General features: G+C 40.8%; 1 protein-coding gene across 1 annotated transcript in view; it reads right to left on the bottom strand.

Annotated features, from left to right (window-relative positions):
* LOC149250191 (uncharacterized) overlaps window positions 1–13085 on the bottom strand; it is a 371096-nt gene that overhangs the window by 244846 nt on the left and 113165 nt on the right. The gene's annotated exons all lie outside the window — the stretch shown is intronic.

Genomic DNA, 13085 nt, shown 5'->3' with positions numbered 1-13085 from the left:
AACAAAGAAATAACTGAGCATGGCATTCATATACCAAAATGAACAAAGTTCATTTCCTAAAGATGACATGAACAACGTAGTTCATAACCAAATATCCAAAACAAGTAGGATTAGATAAAAGAATTCATACGTATTAAAAAAACATATTGAATGTGCAATATAAGATATGATTTACAATGATAAATGGCCTTGGTATTTATAGGCCTCAAGGTGACCTTTCACATAAAGCTATGTGTTTATATGATACACCTTTTCATAATTATAAATATCCTAGATTCTATCATTAGGTATATATTATGAATAATATTATTTATAACCATAACATCACCTTCCCCTTTAGAAATGCTTGTCCTTGACACATATAAATAGAAGTCACATGTCTCGATGACATGAGACATAAGACACAATGACCCTGAAAACAAGGCAAGGATTGTATGTGTGTGTGTGTGTGTAAAACAAATTAGTGAATTACACACGGTTGCATCTGAATCCTCTCTTGAAGCGCACTCCTAGCAGGAGCACATCGAGAGCGACCCTGGGAGCACGCTCCTTCCAGAAGTGAATTTCGGGAGCACACTTCCTAAAAAAAATTGTGTTCCCTGCCATTTCAAGAGCACACTTCCAGAAAAAAATTGTGCTCCCTACCAATTCCAGAGCGATAGAGGGAGCTATTGACGATTGGAAACAAAAACTTGTGTGGGGCATCCTAATATACAAGCCTATGGCCCTAGTATTGATATGCAATTCATGGTAATGTTAAATTGTTAAAGTAAAAGTGACATTACCAAGGATTGCAATGTTTCCATTGGATTTTGTATGGAACTCGTATTTAATCAAGACCACCAAGCCCTCTATGTACCTTGATGTTAGTGACATTGGTTATCGAACTCCTCTATCATGACCCTACTAAAAATGTACCCATCGCTCAAACAAAATCTTGACTTGACATGCTACATTTTTCTATCTTATGTTAATGCCTAGAGGGAGATATTAATGACAAAGATCCAGTTGATTTGGGGTAGCATTGGATGTGCTCTAGCCACAAAATTTGGTGGAGAGGTTGGGGCACATGAGATCTCCAATACCTAGAAAGAGTTTGGGCAAATTCTAAACAGATCAGGAGATATTAAAATAATTAATATTTTTAATGGAATCCCTAAGTCTAAACTTCGAGAAAATAAAATATTAATGTGTAATAATATCAATCTGTGTTAGAGTGGTCCAAAAGACATGGATCAAGCCAGATCTAATCTTAGCCGTTGATTAGGGACTTAACCTCAGCCGTTGAGATGTCAACAAGAAAAGTATAAGAGGAGGCTTGAGGGTCACTTGGAGGATATACCAGAGCGGGGTTTGCTAAGAGAGATAGAATCAATGATCGGGAGAGCAGCTAAGGGGCATTGAGTACAGAGAAATAGAGAAGGCGGAGATTGTGCCGGGAGAGCAGTGCAGCAGCCAAGGAGAGTAACGCAAAGCCAGCAAGGGCTCATGCAGGGCCACGCAGAGGCAGCCAAGTGTTGCGCAAAGCACCAGAGAGGCCAACATGTCTGACGCAGAGGCCCAGAAAGCTGACACAGGGCCTCCTGGGGCTGATGCAAGCCAAGAAAGGCTGACGCAAAGCCAGCGTGAGACAAAGAGGGGCTGACGCAGTCTAGATTGGGCAGACGCTAGGGTTGTAGAGCAGTTTTGTGCTGAGGAGCTACCGGAAGGATTTTCCGGGGTTTCAGCCAGGAGATTTCTCTCAAACTGTGAGGTATAGTTGCTAAGGAAATTCTCTGTTGGGTAGGCCAATTTCAGCGCCCAGCTTGTACTCTAATATTGCTTAATAAGAAAACCCTCAGATAGTTGCACCGGTTTCCCGCATTGGGTTTTTCAGGGGACATTGGTCCAAAAATAATGGTGTCATGTGGTGGGTTTGTCCTTGTTTCTTTTAGTTGTTGATTTGTAATATGTTGAGCATGCCCTGGGGTTTATTTTCAGTAATTACTTTGTAAATAACTTGTTAAAGAAAAATAACAAGTAGGTAGGAATAAATCAGAAAAAGTGCATGAAGGGTTTCTAAACTAAGTAAACTTAGAAACTTCAACATGGTATCAGAGCGTGATTGCAGATCACAGGAGGACTAAAAGATATCAGCTGAGCGGAGCAATGGCAGCAGAAAACAACTGTCCCAAGGTAACAGAAGTTGTTTCTGGCAGCGCAAAAGCCAAGGAAGTGTGACGCAGAGCCATCCAAAGCCACACAGAAGAAGTCGAGAACTACACAAAGCCTCAGAGAGGCCAGCGTTGCTGACGCAAAGGGCCAGAGCGCTGACGCAGGGCATCCCAGGGCTGACGCAGACCCATCCGGGGTGACGCAGAGCCAGCATGACTGGCTCTGTAGAGAGGGGCTGACGCAGTTCACAAAGAGGCAATTGTTGGAGTCTAGAAGGCTACAAAAATATTGTAGAGTGGAGTTGGTGAGGTACTGTAGTCAGAACAGTACCTGACAGAGCAGGGCCAGAGGAGTTGTTACCGAGGGTTTCTAGCCGAGGAACCTAGATCAGCGGTGCACTTACACAAGACGATTAGAGTAGGGGGCATCTCGACAAGCAGCAGAAGGATTTCCAAGAGGGAAATCGGGACTCAAAGGGAGTCCAGAAGAGAACTTCCAGACGGGAAGTAAAGACTCAGAGGAGTCAAACAGAGAACTTCCAAGAGGGAAGTAGAGGAGCGTCATGGCATTACACGGGGCAAGAGACCAGGATAGACTGGACGGAGCATCGAACTTCGCAATCTGGAAGGCCAGAATCTTATCAATGCTTGACAGGAATCGTGTCAAGAACTTCGCCTTGAAGGTTATACCTATCCCAGTCGACCTCAATGATAACAACAAGTACGAAGAGGCAATGGCGAGGGCCAAGTGCATTATCCTTGACAGGGCCAAGGATCATGTGGTACCACATATAGCTGAGAAGAAAATGACAGTTGAGATGTGGGAGGCTCTCAAGAACCTGTACCAGCATACTTTTGTGCAGAGAAGAATGCTGCTCGAGAACCAGATGAGGTCGTATCAGATGAAGAAGGGTCAATCAATTAACACCTTCCTCGGAGGATTGAATGAGATCCGAAACCAGTTGACTGCCATAAGAGCGACACCGGATCAGGAGCTTATGGTGAGGACAACCCTGAATGTTGTCTCAGAAGATTGGGAAGTATTTGTCCAGAGTATCCTGGGCAAAGGGACTCTCCCACCTTGGGACAAGATGTGGGCAGCTCTTCGCCAGGAAGAGATCAGACGGCAGTCAAAGACAGGTAGCAGCAGCAAAGGGATCAAGATCAAGCAGGAAGAGGAGGATGTGGCCCTAGCATATGAGGGAAAGCAGGAGAAGCGGAAGGAGAAAGATCTCTCCAAGATCAAGTGCTTCCACTGTGGGGAGATGGGTCATTATGCAACCCAGTGCCCAAGGAAGAAGAGTAAGGGAGAGTCTTCCGAGACTAAGGCAGCACCAGCACGGGCAGAAAAACAAGTTTTGACAGACGATGGTTGTGCCATGAATGCACACGCGCCACTTGAGCAGAAGTGGGGAGACATCGAGCTGTAGTCAGGCGGACTAAAGCCGATGAGGGGCAAGATCCTCGAGGTACCCAGCCTCTTGGATTAGACCTTGCTACAGGAGTCCCGACGAGGAGTAGCAAGAATGGCTGAGTGGGTAGAGACGGATGCGAATGGAGTGGCAAAGAGAGCTACAATGCAAGAGTCCCGAGACAGTGCAGAGCTAGCAGGCTGCGGCAGTGAGAGAGGCACAGGAGTGTTGCACAAGTGCAGGATGGCACAGAGAGGTGTGCAACGGTGCGAGATGTTGGGAGTTGTTGCAATAGCGCAGAGGTCAGAGAGGGAGCAATTGTCAGCGACGGAGGGAACTTTAGCATCAATGGGTGTCTCTAGCCCAACAGGGAGGTCAGTTGGGAGATCAGTTACTTACTTCTCAGTAACTGAGTTGCAGTGCAGCAGTGGGCATCATGATGAGAGGAGGTGCAGTGCAGATGCAATGCTGGGAGAAAGGACCAACAGCAACATGGATGCAGAGGGAGTTGTCGTACAGATGCAGCAGTGGCAGTGGCTGAACCATGGGCAGCAGTACAGGAGGCAGCAGTGCAGAGGATGTTGGGCAGGAAGGCCTAGCATGAGCACAAGTACCAATGCCAGATGATCAGAGTAATACTCAGTGAGGAGTATTGCTAGAGCACAGTCCTCGCTAAGAGGGGGTGTTGATTTGGGGTAGCATCGGATGTGCTCTAGCCACGAAATTTAGTGGAGAGGTTGGGGTACATGAGATCTCCAATACCTAGAAAGGGTTTGGGCAGATTCTAAGCAGATCAGGAGATATTAAAATAATTAATATTTTTAATGGAATCCCTAGGTCTAAACTTAGGGAAAATAAAATATTAATGTGTATTAATATGAATCTGTGTTAGAGTGGTCCAAAAGACATGGATCAAGCCAAATCTAATCTTAGTCGTTGATTAGGGACTTAATCTCGGTCGTTGAGATGTCAACAGGAAAAGTATAAGAGGAGGCTCCAGATGATCAGTCATTCTATTCTCTAGAGGAGGGTATGCTAAGAGAGATAGAATCAATAATCGAGAGAGCAACTAATGGACATTAAGTACAAAGAAACAGAGAAGACAGAGATTGTGCCAGGAGAGCAGAGCAGCAGCCAAGGAGAGTGATGCAAAGCCAGCAAGGGCTCACGCAGAGGCAGCCAAGTGCTGCGCAAAGCACTAGAGAGGCCAGCGTGTCTGACACAAAGGCCCAGAAAGCTGACACAAGGCCTCCTGGGGCTGATGCAAGCCAAGAAAGGCTAACGCAGAGCCAGCATGAGACAAAGAGGGGCTGACACAGTCTAGATTGGGCAGACGCTAGGGTTGCAGAGTAGTTTTGTGCTGAGGAGCTGCTGGAAGGATTTTCCGGGGTTTCAGCCAGGAGATTTCCCTCAAACTTGAGGTATAGTTGCTAACGAAATTCTCTGTTGGGTAGGCCAATTTCAGCACCCAGCTTGTACTCTGATATTGCTTAATAACAAAACCCTCAGATAGTTGCACCAGTTTTCCCGCATTGGGTTTTTCGGGGAACATTGGTCCAAAAATAATGGTGTCATGTGGTGGGTTTGTCCTTGTTTCTTTTAGTTGTTGATCTGTAATATGTTGAGTATGCCTTGGTGTTTATTTTCAGTATTTACCTTGTAAATAACTTGTTAAAGAAAAATAACAAGTAGGTAGGAATAAATCAAAAAAAATGCATGAAGGGTTTCTAAACTAAGTAAACTTAGAAACTTCAACGGATCTTAAGATAGGAAATGATTTTGATGATATGTAGGTATTTGTGGTAGCATGATTTTTTTGGATGCTAGAGGTCATCTTGAGCCTATTTGTTGATGTATTTTTGGTTCAAAGATGGATTGCACTTGATGTTATATTGGTTATGTGCACCCTTACATGCTATATAAATGAGAACTTGTAATTTGTGGACTTGTGGTTGATGAAGATTATAGCTACTAGATGAATGATGATATATGGTTTAATCCATGATTTTATGTTTTTCATCACTAATTTATTATTCTACATGCTTTTGTTGACATATATGCATCAAAAAATATAAAAATATACATTATATAAAAATTGCTCCCAAAATCGCCCTCAACCTAGAAGCTTTTGAAAATGTTGCTCCCCGCTCCCGCTTCCGCTTCCCACTCCCACTCCCACTCCTAAGTAGCTTAGATTACACATACAAAAATGATTTTTTTTTAAGAATTTAGAAAGTAAAATCCACTTTCCCAACATTTGGAATCCCCTCTAACACTACACAAGGGATATGATATATTTTTTACAGGGTCACCAGGGCTCATAGAGGGTTGCAAGAGCGACTTGGCAACAAAGTACGAGATGAAGGATTTGGGGCTAATACAATTTTCTCGGTCTGGAGGTATGGCAGACAAATGGGAATATCTTCCTTGGTCAAGGGAGATATGCTATGGAGACCTTGAAGAAATTCAAGATGTTGGACTGTAGACCCATGTCTACTCCTATGATTACCAATTGGAGGAAGATAGATGTGTCAGAGCAGGAAGCAGTGAACCCTACATTGTATAGACAGCTTATTCGCTCTCTTATGTATTTGGTACCCACAAGGCCATACATCTACTTTGCGGTCAACACTCTTAATCAATTCAGGATTGAACTGAAGATGATGCACTAGACAATAGCAAAGCATGTGTTGTGATATCTACGAGGTATAGTTGAGAAGGGATTGAGATATACTCGAGGTGATGGTGTCAAGTTGATGAGGTATACAGATGCAGATTGATCAGGCGGTGCAATGGACAGGAAAGGCACTTCAGGGTGGTACTTGAGTATTGGATCACGGGTTGTCTCTTGGTACACCAAGAAGCAGAAATTTGTGGCACTGAGTTTTGCAGAAGCAAAATACTTGGCAGCGAGCATGGCTACATGTGAGGTTGTATGGCTTCAGACGCCGCTAGTGGCACTATTTGGTCAAAGGATGGAGTCGACCAGTATCTAATGTGATAATCAGAGTTGCATCAAGCTCTCTGAGAATCCAGTGTTTAATGATAGGTTGAAACACATCAATATCATATACTACTTCATCAAGGATTGTGTACAGCGTGGATCAGTTTAGCTACAGTATGTTTCCACAAATCAGTAGGTTGCAAATATTCTGACAAAGGCCTTGGGTAAAGCAAAGTTTGTTTTCTTCAGGGACAAATTGGAAGTAGTAGAGAGCACATTCCTCGCTAAGGATTGTTACGTTTTATCGCTCAGACAAGTGTTCTAGTCTCAAATGTTGTCTATGAGGTTGGGAAAACAAGTGGATTAATTATCTCCACTACCCAGAAGAAGTTTCTAACTGAAATGTCTTAATTAAATTTAATTAACCAATTTTAAATATTTTCCTAAGTCTAACTTAGGAAAACGGGTAAATTAATCAAGATTAATTGAGACTACTTACAAAAAAATGATTTGAGGAAGTCAAATTGATCTTAGCCATCGATTAGAGTTAGAGCGTGGCCATTAATTGATCAACAAGAGATTATAAGAGGAGATCGATGGGGCTTTTGGAGATCATTCGAACAACAAATTTGTAGTGATAGCAAGGATGCCGTGATAGCGTGGGAGAAACCAATACCAGAATTTCCACCAGGACAAACTGAGAGAATTTCTGGAGAAATTCTTCGCAGTGATTCCAGTTTCACGAGAGCAAGGAGGAGGTTGAATTCTTCTACATGAGGAAGGTCGAATTAGACAATGTGAGTAGCCAGTTTACCCAGTTCAAATTACTAGAGGCTTGTTTTTGTTGCCAAATGTCAAAACAAATTCTAGAAGGCAGTACGATTTGGTTAGTCGAGTTGTTGGAGGCAGTATTGCTCACAAGATTGATTTCTCGAAGGCAGTGCAAGTTTATGGGAGGTCAATTTGTATTTTCCAGTTTGCCATTGCTAGTCACTAGAGGAGGTGCGAATAACCTAGGATAGGCCGAGTTGATTTGCAGAGGGAGATTCTTGATTTCCTAGTTCGATTTAATTATCTAGAGTGAAGAGAAAATTGTCGGAGCTTTGCCAGTGAAAGGCAAGCAGTTTATGTAATCCTTGATTTGTTGAAGAAATAATATAAACCCTCATCTGCAAAATTGTTTTTCCCTTCAGAGTTTTTCCAGGGACTATTTTGTCCAAAAACTTTGGTGTCCAATTTTTATGTGTGTTATTTTTTTAGTTCATGTGCTTAATTTTTGGTAAAATTGCAATTGTGTTTTTATTCAATATCTGTCATCAATTAATTTCTAGAAGACAAACAATCTGCAAAGATAGAAGAATAATAACTAGTAGTTACAATAGAATTTTCGCATGATCCTACCAAAACTTGTTCTAAAGACTCTCCTACTGCTGAAATTTGTCCCATAAATTTATAAGGTCACCCTTCTCTTTCGTTGGGTTGTACGACCTCCTAAAGTAGCCTTGGCATATTTTTGTACGGCCCCTTCAATTTCCCATAGCTAGATTAATCTCCTTTTGCTACTAACATTGTTTCCTCTTTTCTCCTTTGGACTTGCACACTAAGAGAAAACCCATTATCACTCTCTCACTTGTTTTTTTCTAACACTCTATGTATTATCACACTTTGTGTCTTTTCCTTTCACTTTCTCTTTCTTTTATAACATTGAGTTGATGACCAAGCCTCCATAACCCTAATCTCTCAATGAGATGGACATTTGTAGTTAAATCTCAATCAACAATGGAGATTACATCTAAATCACTAATGTAATTACCTTACATTTTATTAGACATTAATCAACTCACTAATAAAAAGACTCTTCATTTTAACAATTAACTTTAATTGAAGTGGATTACAAAATAGAAAGGACCATTTTGGATGACTTCCACACATCTAACACTAGACCTGTGCAAATGTTCTTGTCAGATGCTGCAAACATCTACAAGTCTTCCTTCGTCTTCTACACCTACATTCTTTCCATTTTTTCCAAAGTTTGTTGATCCTTGACTCTGTTAGCCCAAGATTGAGAAAAGCACTAGTCCTCTCTCTTGTGACAATCACTTGTACTTTAAAAATTCATTCACTCTAAGTTGCAGGAAACGTTGGAGAAGGGTCTGTTTCCGGCCGGAAACGAAACGGAAACAAGGAAACTCGTATTATATGGCCTGGAAACTTGTTTCTAACCGTACTGGCCTGTTTCTCGAGGAGGAAACGTGGCCAATATGGCCAGAAACACATTTCCAAGACGTACGGTGGAGTTTCCTCTTCTAACTTGACTTTTTCTTGTATTTTTTTTTTATTTTTTTGCTTCTAACTTTTTATTGGGCGACTAAAATATCTTTTGGATGCATCTAGATGCCTCTCAAGTTATAAAAAAGAGGATTTTTTTAGTGGGACAGCCTAATGTTCAAACCTATGGCCCTAGTGTTGATATGTAGCTCATGGTAGTGTTAAATTGTTAAAGTAAAAGTGACATTCTCCTTTATTTTTCATTTTCATCCTTTTACTTAAATTTTTAACATTACCATGAAATGACTCAGGATGTTTGAGAGTGGTTTCGCCCTCATTGGATTTCATATGGAGAAAGTAGAATTTTAGATCTCACTCAAAATCCAGCAGACTTATCTGTTTTTCAAGATTTCAGGATTGGGGGGATTGCAATGTTTTATTGTTCTTATATGCTCTTTTACCTCAAAAATTTGTTGTAATTAATTCTCTTATTTACTCTCATCATAGCCCTTAATTTTTCATTTTATTATCATAGATTTTGGGACTAGTTTTTGTTGAAACCGTAACTAGTATTGGTCTTCATGTCATTTGCACAATTATTATCAAGTATACTTTTCATGCTTCGGTCAAAAGAATTTTGTTAAAGAAAGAAAATTGAATTTTTAGAAGGTATATTTTTGTCCCTAAATAGACCAAGTCAGCCCTTCGAGAAGACAAGTCGACTCAGCCATTAGAAGCACCTCTTCTTCTATGGAAACAATTATATATTAGCATCAATATTCCACCACTTGACATAATTTGGATCTCTCTTTTGTGGAAGAAATTCGGACATGTGGCATGCGAAGTTTGAAGCTCTGAGGCAGTGTACGAAAATCTGAGGCAAACTCTTTGTGATGTGAATCTGAGGCACCTTATTCATGCGTTAGAGCCATGCTCCATGATCAAGATCTTCCTAAATTCTTATGGAGAGAAGCAGTAGTGACAGCAGTTTACATTCAAAATAGGAGCCCTCATAGAATTCTTGAAAACGTGACTCTGAAAGTAGCTTTTTCAGGAAGGAAGCCTAATGTAGATCATCTTCGAATCTTTGGATGTCCTGTTTACATTCACATTCCAAAAGACAAGAAAGAATTTGGACTCCACTAGCATGAAAGAAATCTGTGTTGGATATAGCTTGTCATCTAAAGCCTACAGAATCTATATTAAGGAAGATTGTCATATTGAAGTTGTTAGAGATGTCATTTTTTATCAAAACATTGCATACAAAAGGTCAAAGGACATTATCATTGACTCTGATGAAGAAGAAGTACCCCTCTTTGAAGAAGAAGAAGAAGATCATGACAACAATGAAGCACCTACAATAAATCAAGAAGATGAAGGACCAAGTGAACCTTTTCAACAAACTATCATTCCAGAAAATTAAAAATGGTTAGCATGGTTAAGAGCAACTCTACAAGAAGTTGAAGGTCATGGAGAAGCAAAAGGGACCTTCAGAGAAAGTAAAAGACCTAAAAGATATTCTAAGTATGCAGCATATATGACGAAACTTATTAAAGCAGAACCCTCCACCTATGAACAAGCCGCTAAACAAACATAATGGAAGAAAGCTATGCAGCAAGAATACCAATTTATCATGAAGAATGGAGTCTGGGAAATAGTTCTTAGACCTAGTGACAAATCAATTGCCACTTCCAAATGGATTTATAAAATCAAACATGCAATAGATGGAAGCATTGATAAATACAAGGCAAGATTTGTAGCTAGAGGTTTCTCTCAAAAGGAGGGGTTGACTATGAAGAAACTTTTGCTCCTACAGCCAGGTACACTACTATTAGATCTTTATTTTCTTTAACTGCCACTATGGGATGGAATATCTAGCAAATGGATGTCAAAACAGCATTCCTGAATGGAACTATAGACGAAGAAGTATATATTGAACAACCACAAGGTTTTGAAATCCATAGCAAAGAAACTCACGTTTGCAGATTAAAGAAGGCCTTATATGGCCTGAAACAAGCTCTAAGAGCTTGGTATGCAAGAATGGATGTCTATTTGTTAAGAATTAGATTTATAAAAAGCTCTGCTAATCTAAATCTCTATGTCATGTTTGTCCAGAATGAACTTGTTATTATACTATTATATGCGGATGACTTGCTTACAAGTTATTACTGGTGTAGAACATAGAATTTAAGAGTGTAAGAAGATGATGGCAATTGAGTTCAAAATGAAGGACCTTGGGCTTATGCACTATTATTTGGGCATGGAAGTTTGGTAGAAACCAAGTGAAATAAATCTTGGTCAAGGAAAATATGTGATCAAGATCTTACAAAAGTTTGACATGATGGATAGTAAGCCCATGACAACCCCCATGATGACAAATTTGAAGAAGTTGAAGAACTCAGATTCTAGACTTGTGGATCCCACAAGCTATTGTCAGTTAGTTGGCTCCCTGATGTACTTGGTAAATACCAGACCTAACATATGTTATTCAGTGAATGTCCTCAGTTAGTTTCAATTGGAGCCACGTCATGATCATTGGATAGTTGCAAAACATATTTTGATATACCTATGTGGAACAATTCATCACTGACTAAAATATGATGGCAATGACAGGAGTTACAGGCTTTCATTGAAGAGGTAGTGAGACAGATGGAAGAAGCAATACAGGCGGTTGTTTTAGTTTGGGATCTACTATGATCTCATGGATGAGTCGAAAACAAGACTTCGTTGCTTTGAGTAGTGTTGAAGCAAAATATGTTGCATCCTGTGAAGTTGGAAAAGAAGTTGTTTGACTTTGAAAGCGTCTTACAGATCTATTTGGAGGACCTATGGACCCCACCCTGTGACAACCAAAGCAGCATAAGGTTGACTGAGGATCTTGTGTTCCATGCTAGAACAAAGCACATTAATAATAAGTATCATTATATTTTAAGTCTGATACAAGATGGGATCATAAAGCTACAGTATGTCTCGACAGATGAACAAGTATCCAATATTTTGACTAAATCTCTTCCCAATAAGAAGCTTGAGTATTTGAGAAGCAAGCTTGGATTAGTTGATATTTCCTATTTGATTGAGGAGAGATGATGAGATTGTTAGGGTTGGTATCTTGTTAGGTAGCCTAGATGATACCTAGCTCCCTGGTTGGGTTGGTACCTTGGCAGGTAGCCTACATGGTACCTAGATCCCTGTTGGTGTGTTGGTAAATGACACTTGGATCCTTGTTGTATAGATGCCTTGGCGGGTAGCCTAAATGACATTTGGATCCTTGTTTGTGTTGGTGTCTTGGCAAGTAGCCTAGATGACACCTGGATCCCTATTGTATAGATTTCTTGGCAGTGTTATTTTTTGGTAGCATTGGAAGTGCTCTAGCCTTGAAAACTGGTGGAGAGGCTAAGGCGCATGAGTTCTAAAGAACCCGCAAACCATTTGGTGAAATTCCACTCGAATTGTATTTTATTAAAATAGTTAATATTTTTAATGGAGTTCCTAAGTCTAAACTTAGGGAAATTAAAATATTAATGGGTATTAATCAAAATATGGGTGAGAATGATCTATAAGGCAGATCAAGTCATGTTTTAAACTTAGACATCGAATAGAGACTTAACCTCGGTCATTGAAGACTTAACAGGAAAAGTATAAAATGAAGGCTTGGGGTTCATTTGGAAACACACACAGAGAGATTGAGGAAATCGATTTTCTGAGGTGAGAAGTTCTCAGAAGGAAAATCGATTGGGGAGCAGCTGAGGGGCAGAGAGAATCTGGAAGGAGTTTCCGGAGAATACTGACAGAGAGACGGAGAGAGCTTGCAGAGAGGCAGCGCAGAAGCCGGGAGAGCTGACGCAGAAAAGATGCATGTCACGCAGAATCCAGAATTGTCGAAACAGCCAAAACTGCCGGGAATTGCCGAAACTGTCGGGAACTACCAAGACAACCGGGAGAGCTGACACAAAGGCAGCGCAGTAGCCAGGAGAGTTGACGCAGAAAAGCTGCATGTCACGCAGAATCCAAAACTGTAAGAACAGCCGAAACTGTAGGAACTTTTGGGAACCGCCAGAACTATTGGGAACTGTCGGAACAACCGGGAGAGCTGATGCAGATGGCAGAGAAGGTGACACATGGCTAACGCAGAGCCAGCGCAGAAATAGTCGGGGTTAGCCAGTGTTGTGCCAGATCAGCCAAAATTCTGTCGGGTGAAGTGAAGTAAAACTCACTCAAATTTTCTGCCAATTCTCTGTAAAGGATTGCTAGATGAACATCCTAGATTTGTATTCACATATTTCTCCTCCATAATAATAAACCCTTAGA

The sequence above is a fragment of the Pinus tabuliformis genome, chromosome 7, assembly GCF_031772625.1.
Source record: "Pinus tabuliformis cultivar Carrire ecotype Pingquan chromosome 7, CPIR1, whole genome shotgun sequence".
Classification (NCBI taxonomy): domain Eukaryota; kingdom Viridiplantae; phylum Streptophyta; class Pinopsida; order Pinales; family Pinaceae; genus Pinus; species Pinus tabuliformis.
The sequence above is the reverse complement of the archived record's forward strand: the minus strand, read 5'-3'. Positions and strand labels throughout refer to the sequence as shown.